At 39.4% G+C, this 16,483-nt stretch overlaps 1 long non-coding RNA gene across 1 annotated transcript; it reads left to right on the forward strand.

The window, feature by feature from the left end:
• The first annotated feature begins 4,023 nt into the window (after positions 1 to 4,023).
• LOC128497585 (uncharacterized) lies at positions 4,024 to 15,736 on the forward strand. Its single transcript, XR_008354332.1, has 2 exons — positions 4,024 to 4,433; positions 15,167 to 15,736. It is a non-coding gene; the product is annotated as an uncharacterized LOC128497585 (long non-coding RNA).
• The last annotated feature ends 747 nt before the right edge of the window (positions 15,737 to 16,483 follow it).

Raw genomic sequence — 16,483 nt, forward strand, 5'->3', positions numbered from 1 at the left:
GAAAATATACCTTCATTCCACAATATCCAGCTGCAGTCTACGGGAGGACTGCTAATGATTGTGATTTATCTCCGGCAAAGGAATCTAGCGCTATGCTTTGGACATGTATTCGATGAGCAGCTGCAGGGGCACAGCGCATTTCCACATTTCTGGACATTATAAAGCTACTGATATTTATTTTTTAGTTGCATAATATATTATAAAGTTTATTGTCCCAAGATAAGAGTGCTGTTGAGTGTGAGTGTTGAAAAATTTACAGCACAATGAATTCATATTTTCACAATTGTATCTGTTATATGTTTATTTTTGTAGCATGGGCCATCATTGCCAAAAGGTTATGGCTTCGCAAGTGTGGTAAATTGACTTTTTTTGTTTGCTTGTAACTACATCTACGAATAAAACCAGTGTCAATGCCCAAGGGAGTATTCAGAGTGACACAGTTTTGGTAATCCAAGATTGTGTTACGTTCTTGTGGGACAGGACAGGGTATGTGCCTTGCAGCCATGGCTAGTTGTGTTATGTTGCGCAATACCCATGGGATAGTTGTTTTAGCCCACCCTCACCACTTTCAGTATTGTTGAAAATCACGCTACTTCGATTGTTTACCTAGAAGGAGTTTTGCTTGAGTAAATACCGAACATCTGTAAGATGAGTTGACTTTAACAGGCTGAAACAGACACCACATAATTACTTTTAAAAGAATATAAGAAAAGAGGGGAGATCTTAACAATCTTTTGTTATCAGATTTTAAAATAATAACAGAAAAGCTAGAGCTATTACAAAATGTAAAGCTGTAATTTCTAGAGTTTTTATGAAACATATACATTTCATGCGTACAGAATAATCATGCTGACAGATCGTAGCATTAAAAGGACGTCCCAGTAAAAACCTGTTCAGAAAAAAAAAATAATAGGTGATTCTTATCATATTAAAGGGGTCCTCGAAACAAGTCATGAAAAGTTAATAAGTATAAGAAAAAGGTTTTTATATGTCTTTGTTTGAAGGATCTTCATAGCTATTTGTGCAACTAAATAGATTTATGGCAACTACCTGTACCTTTTTCCATCCGTGTTCTGAAGATATTTAGTGTTAAAGTTAGTAGCAGAGATCTTGATACCAAAACTAGCATAGCTACTACTTTTCTTCCTTCTCTTCACCTATGCTTACAAAGGCCGTCTGAACCAATTCACAGCAATCAGCAATATAGCAATATGGGAAATTGAGATTTATAGGAAAATAGCAAATCCACTTAAAAAATAGTTATCACTGACAATAATAATAAGAAGCCCCTCTTTCGCCCCCCACATTAACACTCCATGTCTGTATACATTTACTATGTATATCCTTCTTACATCATGGAGGTTTTTGCTGCATCCCTACCAGGGCATTCTCTGGGGTGACTGCTGGTGCCCCGTTTGTCCAAGCTCTGCAGGTAGCTGACTGACTTGACTGGCACTGAGACCAGCTCTGCCCAAATGTAGCAAACAAATCTTGTTTAATATACATAGAAATACAAAAAAAATTGTCTGGGAAACATGGTGTAAACAACGAGGGTGAGCTTAGGTTTACCGGTGCCTGGGATCTGGACTATTGTGCCCATCCTAACACATTTACACAGAGACTAACTCAAAAACTCACAATAACACCATGCGCTAACATCCCCACACACGCTCTAACACCATAGACTAACACACATCGCACTCTTACGCTGCACAGAGCCTATCTTTAGCTCGCACACAGAACATATTTTGATTTATAACATGCAGACTTTTGTTTGGGGAATCCAGAACTCTCCGTATCTGATGAAGCTTACAGAAAAACAGACATGCTTTACACATTGTCAGTTGTGTCAGACCTAGGGAAGAAAAAGCCCGCAGCGACAAAGATGAGTGCTTCTGCTCTCAATCAATACCTGCTAACTATACTTCATTTAGAACAAAAACTGTGGCCTATACTTTGGAAAATTCAGTACACCTATATTGATCTTAATTATGAAGTGCTTTCAGAACCACGGGCCCATATTTTTACTAACAATTTTAGGGGGGTGAAGTATGGTGCTATCACCATGGCAACAAATTGAATCTTCATGCTGTTTGCTCCCCATTTTACTACTTGATTCAGAAACAGTTAAACAATTTGACAGCAGAAACAGTATGGATTTCCAAAAAATCCTACGAAACATGATGCAGGAAGGAGTTCTTTATTGCGAGTGCATAAACTCGGTGTATGAGTAAGCGCCTGTTGGGGTGCGAAATACGTTAAGCCTACTTCACAGGTTCTCTGTCCAACGCACTGGCAGAACTCCTTCCTGCATCCTAAAAAGATTTTTTGTTTTTTTTCTGTGCATTGTTTGGTCCCGATTGGAGGGGATTTTTGAGGACTCTTGGCACCCGTGTTTTCTCTTTTCATGGGGTGATCAAAGTGATGACACATTTACTGATGACAGAGACCCGAAAGCTTGCAGTACGTGCAGCCCGCTGATTCGTTGTACAAGTCCTAGAAACATGACCCATCACACTCATCCCAAGAGATGGAGGCCAAACGAAGAACGGGAGTGCTTTCCGCGCTGGGGGGGGGAATAGAACTTTAGCAGCACCATCACAGGGGAAGAGTAGCAGTAACTTTATCACATGCCAGGAGATGTGTTCCACCAAACGCACACCCTGTAGGAAAAACACCTGGAGGTTGGCAAAAGGGGCAAATTCACATGGTAGGATTTGAGCATCCCTCCATGGATTTGTAAAGGTGATGATATGCACATTAAGAGGGACCTCTCAGCTATAATATGCATTAAAGTCCATATAATGACTGGAGTGTCCCTTTAAATTACGGTTAATTCAGGAATATAAGCCACCTGTGGACATGGTGTGTTTGAATGGGCAAATAATACCTGCCAGTATCCACATTACCCCCAGGTGCCCGAGGCTGTGCCCCAGGTCAACTGGTGGTATAATCTCTTGATGAAAATTAAGCTTTACAAAGTATTATCTTAGTCTGGGTTTTAATTAAATATAGCAGGGGAAAAAAATTCCACTCCTAGGTGTCGGTTTTATTACTTAAATTATATTAGCAATAAAACCAGCATGTATCATAATTCATTACTTTTTGGTTTCTTTTTAAACAGGAATATTTTTACATAGACAAAAAAGACTTGGAAAGTGACAACTATTTGGGGGAAATAAAACATGGCTTCATTTGCACCTGCTTATTTAAATCTAACAATTCTACAATACAATTATAGACTAATATAATATTAAATTCACCGGATGACAGATTGAAATGCATGGGCATCTAGCAGAAATCTGTATTTGGTATAACAATCGCGATGTAAGCATTAACATAAAGCAGTGATTGCTGAAAGGGGGTGATTGAGCCGGAGTCAGTGAGATCCCGGGATCTGCTTTATTAGAGCGCTTCTCTTTAATGCTCCTTAAACGTGGGGCAGAGAGAAAGGCACAATGGGGAAGAGACAGCAGGGTCCCGTGTTAGCAACACACGGCTGTCTATGGGAGTTCACAGCTCAGCTAATTGAACAGAAAGAGGGCAGGCTTCGTGGGAATGGCCGGGCGGTTCGATGGAGTTTAATCGTATTCCGCTCCACAAGTTTAGATGAACAGATCCGAGCATCTGATCGGACTGACAGTGTGTCTAAAAGGTAACCCTTTCACGGCCGAGGAGCCCACGGGAAAGCAGCGTGTCGGGCGCAGCGTGTGCACTCTCTCTGCGGTCTAAACATGCTTTCATTTAACCCAGGAGCCGCTGGAAGCAACCGATCAGGGGAGACGGAGGGGTGAAAAGGGGCTGAAATAGTGCGAAGTACTCCGGTATTATTCCATAAGAGCGAGGATCCAGCTAGGACACAAATTCTGGGTAAAAAAACACGAATTGACACTTTTTTTTTTTTTAAAGTGTGATTAGCAGGAAATGACCCCCCAATAAAGCACTTATTTTTATGTGGCTCTTCTGCTTTGCTACACTCCACACAGAGGTTCCTAGGGGTTCCTTTGGAATGTTGAAGGGGGGGGGGGTTAGTGAAACTAACACGAGTGGTCATCAGATCTGATCACTCCCTCTACCTTGTCTGCAGCACCACCCACCAGTTCTCTTTTTATAGCGCTCCCCATCTCCCACTCTCAGGTTACTCGTGGAAGGGTGTTCGGAGCTGCTGCCTGTGTCTGCAGCCTCTGGAGGGGTTCTTTTTTTTTGGAGGACTCATCCAGCCCCATTGATTGGATTGGGTAGCCTTGTCTTGACACAGGACTGTGCTGGGCGACGTGTTTCAACAGATGGTTGGGGTTAGAGTGTGTCATCACATTGGAGTGGGGATTAAAGCTGCGAGGGGGCATTGCTGGAGCTGTGTGGTCGATCCCAGTTAAGTGCTAACTTGAAGAAATAAAAAGAAGAAGACAGAAGCCAGGAGTGTCTGTGCTCAGGTAGAGTGAAATACCCTTATCGTATGCCTGGCTGCCTGTGTATGAAATGTGAGCCCAGTACACTTGTCAGTGGCTGCTGCCTTATCAATGCTGGTATTGTGCCTTCTAGATAACAAGTTTCTTGTTTCTCTGCTGGCTGGAAGTGGCACTATTGGAAGAGGCTGGATTGTGTAGTTTACACACTTCTGGAGAATACACACACTCCTTTCTCACATGGCCAAACGTATGACAGTGGCAGATTGTAAGCTCCTGTGAATAGGAAGCCCCCGATTCAGGAAATCCCCCCCATAACCAGCAGCAGACAAAAATATTTGTAGGAACTGTAACAGTTTAAACTTTACAAACTCTGTATGTCACATAGGATACACTAATCAAAATAATAAATGCAACACCATTTGGGACTTAAAGGTTTAAATCTTTGAGTGACAAACTAATGCTTTGCAATGCTGTGCTTACCCCATCCATACTAAGCCTTCAACATTTTAAATGGCATTATTCCGCACATCACACTATCATACTAGAATAGACATGTGTGAAAAATGTAAACTTGAAGCACACTGACAACATCACGCAACATTGGAAGAACATCTGTATATCTCTACTTTCTAGGAAATGTAATGACTACAAAAAAACACCATTATACTATATTAATTCACTTGTCGGTTATTGATTTAACTTAATATTCTGAAGATATTGTCCATTAAAAATGCCAGAGGTATGTTCTCACCACTTGGCACGGTTTAAGTGATAATACTTTGCAGCACTGTGCTTACCCCATCCATTGAAAGTCTTAAACATTTTAAATGGCATTAATCCGCACATACACATTTGCCGTATGTAATAAAATGTATCACATTTTATTGTACTAGAATAGACATGTGTGAAAAAATGTAAACTTGAAGCAGGCTGACAACATCACGCAAGCATGACATCTGGAGGCTATGAAAAATGTTTAGCGGTATAGGTGTTACACAAAAAGATGCTCTGGCATAAAAAGAAAGACAGAACCCCCAGGGTGTCCCGGGTTGTATGAAGGATGCACAGAGGCGGCTATTCACTAAATGGAGAGGTCACAGGAAAGTTGTATTTTAAACTTCTTCACTTGGAGGTCCAACCCCAGTGAGTCTGTCTTGCGAGAAGAGTTTGGCTGGCCATATATATAATGCCAAAATAAATTAGTGAAATACCTTCAGTCTCCTTCTTGGTGGAGAGCTCAGACCTTCTTGGTGGAGAGCCCATAGTGAAATGAGGATGCTTTAGTGAATTAACCCAAAAGAATGCCTAGTGATGTCCATTGCACCAGCTCACTATCGCCCATTGGTTTTGTTATTGCATTAGTTAAAATGCAGGATTTTGTGGAATGATTTCTGATGGGTTTGGAAAGTTTGCCTATATGATCTTGGTAAGCGCTTCAGAATCCATATATGTCAGGGAGCCTCAGTTTCTAAAGTATTTTTGGGGACTCCTACTGAGTATTCTACATTGAACTCTCCTTTATAGGCTATGAAGAAAATCAGGATGGCTTCCAGATATATCTGCCTGGCTCCTAAACTCAACACAAATTTATCAGTCTCCCCAATCTAGGTCAGGGTTGGGGCAAAGGGCATTCTTTTCCAGCTGTTGTTGTGCTTCAGGTGCTATTACGCTTAGATAACATATGGGGTTTAACCCTCTGAGCCACAGAGGGGAAAGCAACACATCACATTATACTTAATGACTGAAAATCTTTAGATCGGTGTTGAGAAGCTTCCATCTGGTGATGGGCTGCCTTTAAAATCCCGCTATTGTAAAGCTGTGGGCATCAAGTAACAGAACCCTGCGTGAAGTGTAATGAAACAAAGATACCAATAAGTGACGGTGCTGAGAGCCTGGTTCATGGGAGGTATGGTTACTTATTTGTATCCAAGGCATTCTTTTTTTATTTGTCTGTGTGCAGATTTTACAAAATTGTATATTTCTAATATCTCTCAAATCTGATGTTTGAGCGAAAATGTGTGTCTACTTTAGATTTTTGCACATATATCTTTCAAGCTAACATTTAATATAACAATGCTTTTATAGATTATAACAGATGGAGGGACCCAAGTGTGTCCTTTACTGTGCCAGGTTACATTTACAGCCCCTAAAAGAGATCCCTAAGATAACTTTTGGTGGACAAATAAATATAAGGATATTTTATTTATTGTGGCCACTGCCTGTGTCTTCCTTTCTCATTTCGCATTCTTTGGTTAAAAAAATGTAAGTAAATTGCATGTATTTGACTTATTTCAAAACATTGACCATGTCTTAATTAGTAATAAAGTAGTGATTTATTTAAAAAGAATTGTATAATACGGATTATAATTATTTTTCAATCTTTCCTTGGTATCAGATAAAACCTGGTTGGTGTTATTAACTTTCAGCTATAAATGCCAAGGATACCTCAGCCATGTTCAATGGTGGGGCATAAATAACATATATATTTAAATATAGATAACTTTAAGAGGTGTGGAGAGCCCTGATTGCCAGCGGTAACAATCTAAAGAATGTCTCTTATTTACATTTCTGTGCCATTCCTATATGCTGTTAGGCAGCGATAACAAAACACTGCAAAGCATCTATGCCATATCGCCTGCTGTCAGACTATAATTCCCATTATTCACTCCAGTTGGAGATGATCAATATAGCTGTAGTACTATAACAATTTGTTACAGAAATCAAGTGCAATCATTCGTTATCATTCATTCGTGTATCCAGCCTGCTCATGTTGCATTCTAGTGACCAACTCCCATGACCCTCAGTAAGTCTAAATCATGGACTGCATAGGTTTGTTACTTGTTGCTCTGATAGTAAACATTTTCATTACACTGCCCCGTACTGCTAGACAGTAAGTATTTTGAAGATTGTATGGTTTTCTTGGTTAATTGTAGAAATACGTTTATACTTCTATTAAAGCTATTATCTTAAATGCAATAGATCACAACACCTGAGATAGATCCCTGAGCATCAAAAATGACACCTTAAAGATTGGTAAAAGGTGCAATTAAAAGATTAGACTATTCCGCAAACAGTTACTCTTGCAAATAATTTGCGGTCTAAGATAATCTATTGTAAAGTGTACATTTTGAGTAATTATAGATTATTACTACCCATTGGTTTGGTAATTTACAATGCCAGCTTTATGATCTGCTATCCCACAAGTGATTTGTCTATTATAACTAATAATCAGTTATTATAAAATCTATATATATAATCTGTATATTTAATTACGGCTTAGTTATTACATTTAACAAAATATAACTGATATTATGATAACACATTGTGTTGTACAATAATTGTAGTTGCTATTGGAAAAACTTTTCCCTGTCTCCGCTAGATATATAGAATGCAAAGCTGCCTTTGCACAGAGAATTCCCCGAGCACAGCGACATCCAGCTAGAATACTTGGCACCCCTTTGTCAAATGTTTGGGTGCCAGAAGATTGGCTTTTCTTGTGGCACTGGATGGGGTAGTGCACAGCTCCTATAGCTGTTAAACCTAATTTTTAATATGGTTGGGTAGAAGACAGGATGGATTGAAGAACAAATGATCAAAGACGTGTAGCTTAGTGAGCTAAGCAATTTAACGTTTGTGATCAAAACCTCTGATACTTTTCACGTTCAACAAAGGATGTGCATAGTTCACATAGCAGATTTGCAGATAACATATAGGAAACCATACTTAGGCCTGTGTTATCTATGTAACGTCACTCAACCAAAGCATGAGAGAGAAGGGCTAGTACCAAGTAAGCTGAATAATTACAATGGGCGCTAAAGTGGCCAGACAAGATATGTTAAATGCTTCTCAACTGTCGTTAAACACAGGAGGTATAATTTGTTCATTGAGTTGGAGGTGTAGCTTCTTGAAATTAGGATGTGACGTCTGATTTTGTGTGGTGGTATAGCTTTTAATGCTTAATTTCAGCAGCAGAGGTTTATGCAACAAGTGGCCATTTTGAGCAAGTGGTCATTCTAGAGACACCCAAGAGATGCATGAAGCTGGTTTTATTATGGCTCCTTCTCCTCAGTCCATAAAAATGTAAAAATGTACATTTCTGCTATATGAGTTCTAGACATTCTACTTTTTATTGTTCATCACCTTCTCTGAAATAATAGAAATGATATTCTTCTGTTCAGCCTTTCCTACTTAGAAGATCTTCCATTCCAAGCCATATCTGTCTTATTAAAGATGAGATATTAAGAAACCTATTTAGTATCAATAAACTATTATTAGGAAACAAAGTTCATTAGATATTCCATACTATATAATTAGTGTATGTTGAATGTTGTACAGTGCACTGTTGAACATAATTGAACAAGATGGTTCCTTTGTAGTATGTCATCTGTCCTCAGGATGTTACACCAGGACCAGTCCCCATGCCTGATATGGTCCTAATGATTTTAATAATATTAATAAAGATTAATAATTTAAATCAATGGATAGGAATATAGCAAGAGTTTATTTGAGGCTGATTTGTAATTTAGTAAACAAAATTGATATTGATCAAATGTATAAATATTTTGTTGGGAAAAAATGTTTTGAATGCAACTCTTGTACGAAAAATTAGTAGACAAAAAATGCAAACAATCCCACTCTGACAAGTGGGGCATCCAATTTGTAAATATTTTTTGTGATTTTTTTTTTTTTTTTTTTTTTTTTTTTAAATAACAAACAACAATAATAATATAATATGTATTAATAATAATAAGCATCTGTAATGGATGTATGAATGATGGTTTGTAGAAGTGACCCCCCCATTGTATGAATATATTATTAAGTCCACAAAAATCCATTTTGAAATGCAGAATAATAATCTCCCCCAAGAAGACTCCTTTTACTAGTTCTTATTTTCACCTGTTAAATAATATTTTTGAGTAGTAGCTCAAAATATTACTACACCCAAGATTAGGAAAGGAATGAAACCAATGTAAGATTTATTAGTTGAATAAAAATAACACAGTTGCAAAAACTTAAAAGTGATGAAGTAATTGTCCCCTATGCAATAAATAGTATAGCTAAATACGTCTGCCTCTGGGGACATCCAGCTTGTTGTCAAAAAGTAATTTACTGTTCCAGGTGGTGAACATTCAGGCAAAATATTTATGGTGGATTCAGCATTCCTGGCATATGCCTCTCTACTGACAGCAAATGTGGAGTGGAACAGAGTCATTTATTAGCAACACACAAGGCCTCGGAGTCTGGTCTGTTAGTATTTAGAACTAATTATGAAAGGTAATACCTATTATGTGAGAGCAAAAGCTGACTTTGGAAAATGCTTTTACCCAAAAACCATTTGTACGAGGATTGTGTCGCTGAAATGAGAGACTGTTCTTGTTTTAGGAAATAGGGTTATAGAATAGTGCTGTCCATTTCATTATATCTTAAAAACACATCAGACTTGGAACAATTATAATCAAAAGCATGGCCTTTTATATCATCACCTTTTTAAAATGTGTAGTCAGCAGTAGTCTTGCATAAAGCAAACACAGTAACAACTTGGCATCTCATGACGCTTATGAAGGTCCAACAGTGGTTGGGGGAACCGACAAATATTCTGTCCCAGGGTGTTATTTATTTTAGTTCTGCCCCTGCATGCGGTGTTGCCTGCCATTGCGTTTTTGCTCTGAAAAATACCCCTCGTCTTCTAATCGGGGTCGTCTTCTAATCAGACCTCAAATAGAGGTCTGATTAGGAGACTAAGATCCAGATCCCCCGCACTGCTGCAGGGGACCTGGATCCTCCTGTCTCACCCCCCCCCCCATCATACACACACTTACCGGTGCTTCCTTGCTTCCTACTGCGTTGCCGGGGCAGCGGGTTGACGTCTACGCGATCCGCGTAGACAACGTCCGCTGCAGCCGGAAGGAGGTGTGGCTAGCAGCGGGGGTTGTCTGCGTCCGTCGCATAGACCTTCCCCAACTGTCAGAGATTAGAGTTCCCCGCACCGGTGCCGCACCGGTGCGGGGAACTTTGATCTCTGACAGCCGGGGAAAGTATACGCGACGGACGCATACAAACCCCCGCTGCTAGCCACACATCCTTCCGGCTGCAGCAGAAGGCGACGTCAACCCGCTGCCCCGGCTGGAAGCACCGGTAAGAGAGGGGGGAGAGCGGGGGAAGGGGGGTGAGAGAGAGAGAGTGTGTGTGTGTGTGTGTGTGTGTGTTAGTTAGTTAAATGGGGGTATAGGGTGTGTGTGTGTGTTAAATGGGGGCATAGGGCATTTCTGGAGTGGCGTTAAGGGGGGATTTAATAGCGCACTCTGCCTCCTGAAATGCCTTATACCTCCCTATATGCCACTCTGCCCCATAATATGCCTTTTAACCCCCTAAATGGCAGAGTGGCATATAGGGGTATAAGGCATTTCTGGAGGCAGAGTGCTCTATACAATGCCTTTTAACTCCCATAATGTCACTCTGCCTCCTGGAATGCCTTATACCTCCCTATATGCCACTCTGCCCCATAATATGCATTTTAACCCCCTAAATGCCAGAATGGGATATAGGGGTATAAGGCATTTCTGGAGGCAGAGTGGCACATAGGGGGTCAAAAGGCATACCATGGGGCACAGTGGCATATAGAGGGTTAAAAGGCATATCATGGGCCACAGTGCCATATTGGAGTGGCAAGCCTGGGGGCAGATGTGCGTAACTGGGGGACAGGTTGGAAAATACAAGAAATAAAAACAAAAAAAATCTTTTTCTCAATCATAGCTTTTATTAAAAAAAATAGTTTACATGAATTAACATTTACTGGTAAAACTTTTTTCCTTTGGGGTCGTCTTATTTTCAGGCTTTTTCTTTTTTTCCTAAGTTAATATTCAGATTTTGGGGGGTCGTCTTATAATCAGGGTCGTCTTATAATCGAGCAAATACGGTAAATAAAATAAACAAAAGTAGCTTATGAGAAGCAGCCACACTTCTTTTCTGCTAGCTAGTGTTTTGCCACAGCTTCTACTACAAATAACCAGTCACTATTTTATCATAGAGATTGAGATTGCTGGTTTCCTCATCTTAACCTGACTTGCACCAGTCTGCAACTAAGGCTACAACGGTGTTCTGGCTACCAATGTCCTTGGTTGCACTATAAAGCCTTGTGGAGCAGCCAGCAAAAATATATGCTTAGAAAGTCTCCTCCAAGCTGCTAAAACTCCAGGTAGTGGTACTGTAGTCATTGTGATATGGGAACTGGGGTAGACTAGAGCCTGCCGTGGTGTAGAGGACCGTATACTGCCACCATAATATAGTTTGTTGAAACTATTTTGTGTTGGAATCTAGAGTGCTTTTAACCAGATGTAGTGTTTCAGCGTTTATCTTGCGTATATTTTACTTTATGGGTTCTCAAGGGGGATAAAGTAACTTCCTCACCCTTCTAGAAATAAGTGTATACTTCAGTGTGATAACCTCATCATACTGTATACACCAGGCTGTCAGCTCCATTCTCATCTCACAAATGACTCAAATAGTTTTTAAAACCTATGTTATTGAAAGTTTTGTGAATTGTCTGAATGTTTGTAATCCAGTTTATTGTTTCTCTGAATGTGAAAAGATTAATGAACACATCTTGCATATCTCAAGCGGGATTATTGTTTTTTGAGTCCAAAAAAATAAAAAAAAACTGCTGATTATCATAAGTATTTCTTTAGAACCTTTAAGACGGTCTCATTATTAATATGCCTCGTAGAATATTCAGCTCTGTGTTGCAACAATCCACATACAGTCTCTTCCAGGTTGTAGTTCCCGTCTATGGCAACTCAAAGACCTTAACTTGACTTTATCTGCTAGTGTTGTCTGCTGATAGCTGGCAATGCCCCAAACACACGTTAAAAAAGGAAGCTGCTACATGACATGAGCAATCCCGAGTGGAGTAGCTTCACACAGACCGTTGGGTATGTTGTCTCTAGGAGTCTGGGAATATAAGTCTGGACTTTGGCGTGTGGTGTCCAGATGTAGATATGTTTGTTTTGGGTTTTTTTCTGGCAATGCTTAGACATTGTGGAGCTTTATTTCCAGGTTTCTATCCAGCTGGCAAGTGAAGGCTGGTGTTAAGTTTTAATAAGATCCATGCACTTGTTCATTTACTCAGATTGAGTTAACAGATCAAACACCTTAGAGAAATTGATCATCAATAATCTAGAATAGTACATATGAATCTCACTGAACACATTCCTGAAGGTTTAACAAGTTCTTACATGGATGTATTTCATCTAACATCAAAACAAAAAAATGCATGCATCAACAACCCATAAACTATGAGGCTCTGCCCACTTATGTGGACCTACATAGAATATAGCTTGCATGATATTCTGTGAGTGAAAGTGGTGGATATTGTACTTTACAGAGAAGAAATGCTGGGTAATACAATGTGGCTTGCTGTAACTAGTGTGCATTGTCTACTGGCCGTCCATGTTTGGGTGCATCTAGAAAAGGATGGTCAACCGGTTACAAAATGAAAGCATGCTATGTTTGTGTAGTTGCATATTGACTTGATCAAAAGTTCAGGGGTTTATTTACCAAATTGTGAGCACCTGATGAAACATCTTGGCTCCTTGACTTCACTATGCATTATAAAAGACCAGCTCCAGAAACGTATTCCACAAAGGCTACATTATCTTACAGAATTTATAGCGATAGCGTCAGTAAGAATGCTTGAATATCATCTCATACACTCATACTGTAGCAGGCCCTTGGTAGTGCATAGTGAATCTGTAGGTTTATGGTTTAACTCATAAATCCTGTTGATGTTTCACAAATCTATCACACAGGATTGTGATAAAAGGCCCTGTGCTGGATATATAATATTCTCTTTCCCGAAGGATGTAAATTGAAATATGGAGTGAGATGGGATATCTTAGCTGACTTGCTACCTTCTCCTCCTGATGACCCAGACTCAGTTTTTTTGATGCGCTTCTTAAATCACAGTTTATTGATGAAGTTTGTTAACTGATTATATGGTAATCACAGAAATTCTTACATTCTTAGCAGCATTGTAATGACCATGTCTGTCATATCTGTTCTACAAATGGCCAATGCAATAAATGCTGTAACAATGTGAGTACCTCTGGTATTTGCTAAATGAACTTGGTTGCCCCTCTTGTCAGTGGTTGGACTTTTCATAACCTTATTAAGAGTCCACTGAATGCATGAGTACATCTGAATCAAAAGAACTGTGGTATATGCTTGAGATCAACTTGAGTATTCAAGTCAACAGCTGAAACTCTGGGTTCAGACAATAGCCTTCTGCTTCAGAAGATAAACTCCCTAGTTCAACACAGGTGACCAGGTTGCTCCACGATGGATAGCTTTGAGTTTAAGAAAAAGATTGAACCCACAATTCAGTTTCAGAACCAAAAAGTTAAAATGTAGGCACTCCGGTCATTTGTGATTACTTAAGTTCTCATATATATGATTTACAACATCTGTCTTCACCCAAAATACAGCACTGGGCATTAAAATGAATTTCTCATTGAAACAAAATAGTTGCACAATGTTACCTTTCCAGTGTCTTTGTTCATATATACAGTGCGATATCCTGATCACATATTAGCAGAAGTCAAGCATGTTTTTTTTTTTGGGGGGGGGGCATTCTTAATCAGAGCTGATATTGGCATGGTGTTCAGATCTTGTGGAAAAGCTGTAATTTTTATTTGTTCAGGACATTCCAATAAATACATTCAGGACATTAGTTCAGGACCTACGTCTGCAGAAACTGGCACATCCACTGATGAATGTGGGAACGAAAAAGTCAGAGATTTTTTATTCTGTTTTAGCAATATTTTGTTCACAGCTGGTTTCTGGGTTACTGCCTACGAGGGAAGGTGGCTATATAGCCATAGACAGAGCACATCACAGTGGGGTCAAACCGCAGCTCGCAAGCCACATGTGGCTTTTTCCGTAACGTGCGGCTCATAGAAATATATTGGTCGGGCCAACATATTTTCATGCCAGCTTACTTGGATCACAGACAGACCTCCTGCGAGTGCAACCATACACTCACTCACACTCAGTGTATTTCATTTTTGTGTGTTTATATACTGTACTGTAATTTATGTGTTTTACCATGCCCTGGGTAGGGATACAACTCATTAAGCGGGCACGAAATACATTAGGAGTGCCCTTAAGATCATAAAAGGTAATAGAACGTTAATTTCCCCTTTAGATAGGATCAGTTTGTGTTCAACTAACATAGTAGCACCAGGCTGGTTTGTGATCTGTTTATACTCTTACTGCAAGGTTTATTCTTTTATTAGGTACATTTACACTGAGGTAAGAGGTGAAAATTATTCCATGACCAAAAGTACAACCTATAAACATATGTTAAATATTTGGTTTGGCCAAACTTAACCTAAGGAGAAATCAGTAGACGTATAAACACATTTATATAGTTAATGTGTCAGTCTCCCTGTTCACTACAGAAGGCTTCTGCTTATGTTAAAAATACTGCGCAGCTCTCACTAAACATATACGTATTTTTTCCCCCAAGAAACCCTTATGAGGTTCATGGGCAAGAATTGTAATTTAATAAAAACTAATTGTAGGCTGTAGGTTGCCGATGCATCGGACAACCAGCCCTGTAGAAATACAGATATAAATTTTCTGTTGATTAAATTGTGAATTGGGTAACCAAATGCATAAAAGCTCATTGTATCAGGTGTCCTAATAGTCCCTATAGTCTTCAGTGAAGCAAAAATAACATTTTTGTTTTTCTCTCTTTTTAGGAGAATATTGTTGCCTATTTTTTTTGTGAAGGTCCACTGCTGACGTGTTGGACATGGCAGAGTCATGCTGTTTTTAAGGAGTGACGTTAACTACCGACCACTCTAGCCAAGTAAGTTAAAAGTGTCCATTTCTGTGCTTCCACATGCCACCGGAACATGAAGGTTCCATTCAATAGAACAAGCCCCATCGTGTGTGTATTCCTCAGGTATATATCTGTATGTATAGGTTTACCTGCAGAGAAAGAATCCACAATAGTCCCATTCAGTATTTTTATACCACTTTTTATAGAGAGCTGCAGAACCAGTCCTATCCAAGACACAAGCGATTTCTTTTCATTATGCATGTGCCTGAATAAACCTGTGAATGCCCCTGTGTTACAGAACTTTCACTATTCAGTTATTAAAGGGTTAATTAAGGGCAAGTGCAATGTGGAAAAGATGTTGAAAGGGCGCTGTAATTGTTGAAAATGTGGAAAGAGGAAGTCATTATGATGGATTGCTGCAAAATAACCTATAGACCACATTTCATTGAACCCTTCGGTCACATTTGCTTAGAGGAAACTACAAAGGTCGGCATAATGAAAGGAGTTAAAACCAAGAAAATGGAAAAAAAAATCTAAGAATTATTGATAATGATTAAGGACGCAGCTGCCGGTATTGCAATGGAAGAGGAGCGCTGCTGGAGACGGGAAGGATGTTAACCATCTACGGGTGAATTTATGCTTCGAATAAGAAGTGGAAGGCATTGTTAACATATACAGAAATTATAGAAAAGCAGCTGACCTTAGCCTCGTAGACATTGATTAGTATCACTAGTAGGCACGATTTAGAGTTAGTTCCTTTGAACATGAGCACATTTATGATCAGCGTACTCAAATGCGGATTGGATGATTTTTTGTTTCTGTACTTGGTTTTCATTTTAGTCTTAATGAATTTGTGGCAAATAGTCTGAAATGCCTGGGATTCAGAAGACTAAAACGTGTTTGTTGGTGGGACTTTCTGGGACGGAATATACCGGTAGATCTCATGCCCGTTAAACTGTGTTTAATGCAGCATATCTGTCAAGAAGGGAACTCGTGTTTCAAATTGCAAGGATGGCAAGACTATCGTCAGCTAAGCGCGAGCCCCGTTACCAACATAGCTGGAAATTCTCGGTCAAAATTGCCGGTACTTTGACCATCACCATATGCAACCACGTAATCCTTTTTTTATGACAGGTGCAGTTTAACCAACACATTACATACTTTATATTTAGTGCAGGAAATTGGATTCCTGGCCTATTCTTGACTTCCAGATTTCCACATAAGTATATTCTTT

The sequence above is a fragment of the Spea bombifrons genome, chromosome 5, assembly GCF_027358695.1.
Source record: "Spea bombifrons isolate aSpeBom1 chromosome 5, aSpeBom1.2.pri, whole genome shotgun sequence".
Lineage (NCBI taxonomy): Eukaryota > Metazoa > Chordata > Amphibia > Anura > Pelobatidae > Spea > Spea bombifrons.